Below are 2,745 nucleotides of genomic sequence, written 5' to 3'. Positions count from 1 at the left end.
CTCAAGCCAAAAATAGCCAACCTTTCAAGGTTTGAGGTAGTGATATATATATTGTCTTATAGAATTTGCCCGTTGCAAGTATCCGTTGAAGCAGATATAATCGTTCATGACTAGTTTGATTTTTCATTTAATGCTCAAGATCTTGCATTAAATGTTGCTTCATGTTTATGGACATTGCGTGCAGTCTTCTTTGCCTTGTTAGCAACTATGTCTAAATGTAACAGAGACCTAAGAACCCTTTTGTCCTTTTCTAGTTGCGTAGCTGTAGAGTGTTGTCCTTATCTAAAAAAGTGATGTACTTTTTCTAACACATGCATGTTTTTACTTTTGCATGCTTTTCTTCTTCTTCTTCTTTCATCACGCTATCTTGTTGAGAGCATTTAAGTGATCGTAGATAATGCCTTAATTTTTCTTTTGTGACTTGATTCTTTAAGTGTTTTGCGTGGCAATCTTCGTCTGTTGGTCCTATGCATCTTAATCTGTGATTTTCGTCTGAGCATTTGAGTTTCATGCTTTAACTTTCTTTTGATCTGGTGAACGCTATAGATGGACGGACAAACTTTGTTTTTGTCTGAAATATCTTTCAGTCTGTGCTATCATTCGTCTTCTGCGTAGTTGACTTTCTTCTATTCTTTGACTCATGCTTCGTCTAATTTCTTATGTTGTACTGGAGGTTGTCCTTGACACACCTTCGTCTAAAGTTAGACTTATAGCCGTCTAGCGCACATATTATACTTTGTCTATTCAGTTAGCTTGATTTTTTCGATTCTCATGATATGCCTTGCCTTGATTGTTCTTTTATCTGAGTTGACCATCTGGTTTCATCTGATGTTTGATGCATCTTTGTCTTGTTCCAGATTTAGCCCTATTTTGGCTTTAGTGGACCAATTCCGCATTCAATTGGTAATCTATCAAAGCTTTATTGGTTATATTTAGCTGACAATCAACTTTAAGGAAACATCCCGGTATCTAGTGGCAATATATCTGGTTCTGATGATCTTGATAAGTTACACCATGCCAAGCATTTGTAAGTCAACTCTCTTCTGCAGTAGTTGGCTTATCAATTTTTTTTCTTCTAAATACACTACAAGAAAATTCGGTATTTCAGACGGCAAAAATCCGTGGGAAATGCCCAAAATCCGTGGGTAATGAGGCATTTCCGACGGATTACCGTGGGTAACTTTCCCACGGATTTTCCCACGGATTTATCCGTGGGTAATTTCCCACGGATAAATCCGTGGGAAATTACCCGAAAATTATAATTTTTTTTAATTTTAATAAATTTATTAATGTAATGTATATGTATGTTGTCAGTATAACTTGTATAAATTAATTCATTTAAGTCATCCTCAAATATACAATCTCGTATTTGTACTATAATAATAATATATAATAATTTTATATTACATATAATAATAATTAATAATAATAATAATATATTTAATTATTATTTATTTATATGTACTTACTTTTATAATTAACGTCTACTTATTTTTATTTAAAATTATAATTTAAATTATTTAATTTTATAATTTATAATGATAATATAATTTAAAAAATTATAAATATTTATTTAATACATACTTATAAATTAAATTTTAATATTTTAAATAAATTATTAATTAATTTAATATATTTATTTACCTTAAATCAAACATATAAAATTCAAAAAATGTATTTATCCTTGTTGTTTTTTTTTTTCTAATTATCAACTATTAATAAAATACTAACTTAAAATCTTATCTAATTATATATAATATTCTCATATCAAATTTAAAATCAGATATTAGTTATACAAAAATATTAAGATCATATAGTAAAACCAGATATTAATTATACAAAAATATTAAGATCATATAGTAAATTGTCAATAAGATTTTAGTTAAATAATTTAAAATAATTAATGTTTCAATTATATTGTTAATTCACAAATAATTTATTCCAAAACTAATTAATTTTTTATATTAATTATTAGTAAAATTTAGTAACTTTTAATTTAACAATTAATTAGATCGATAAAATTCAACACACGCCATGAGTTACTGAGCAGAATAACTTTACCAAAGAGTTATTTTATAAGTTATCTTAAATCAAACATATAAAATTCAAAAAATGTATTTATCCTTGTTTTATTTTTTAATTATCAACTATTAATAAAATACTAACTTAAAATCTTATCTAATAATATCATAATATTTTCATATCAAATTTAAAATCAGTTCTTACATTTTCGACAAATATAAATTTGTCTGAAATATTTCATCAATAATATAACTTTTCCTACAAAAATTTTCTCATCGAAAATATAAATTTTTCAACAGATTTAATTTTGTTTTATAATAAATCATCTTCGATTAATATAACATTTTGTATATACGATTTAAGAGTAAAATATTTTTAATTTAATGGTTGAATTTACAAAATTCACATTTAAATAAAGTTATACGTCATCTTGTAACTGATTTTGTCTAAAAAATAATAGATAATCATACCCTTAACTAATTTTTATTTTATATATTCTAATTTTATTTGTAATAATATGATTATATATTTAAATAATTTAATTTAAATAATTTTTTAAGTATATTTTTGTCTTTTCACTTAAAATATTTGAATTTCCATATTTTAATTTGAATTATTTTTTAAGTATATTTTTGTCTTTTTGTCTTAAATTTTTGAATTTCTATATTGTAATTTAAATAATTTTTTATTTCTATTATTTATTAATTCTTTTCTTTTTTAATG

The sequence above is a fragment of the Cajanus cajan genome, chromosome 3, assembly GCF_000230855.2.
Source record: "Cajanus cajan strain Asha chromosome 3, NIPB_CcT2T_4, whole genome shotgun sequence".
Classification (NCBI taxonomy): Eukaryota; Viridiplantae; Streptophyta; class Magnoliopsida; order Fabales; family Fabaceae; genus Cajanus; species Cajanus cajan.
This window is presented reverse-complemented; position numbering follows the sequence as displayed.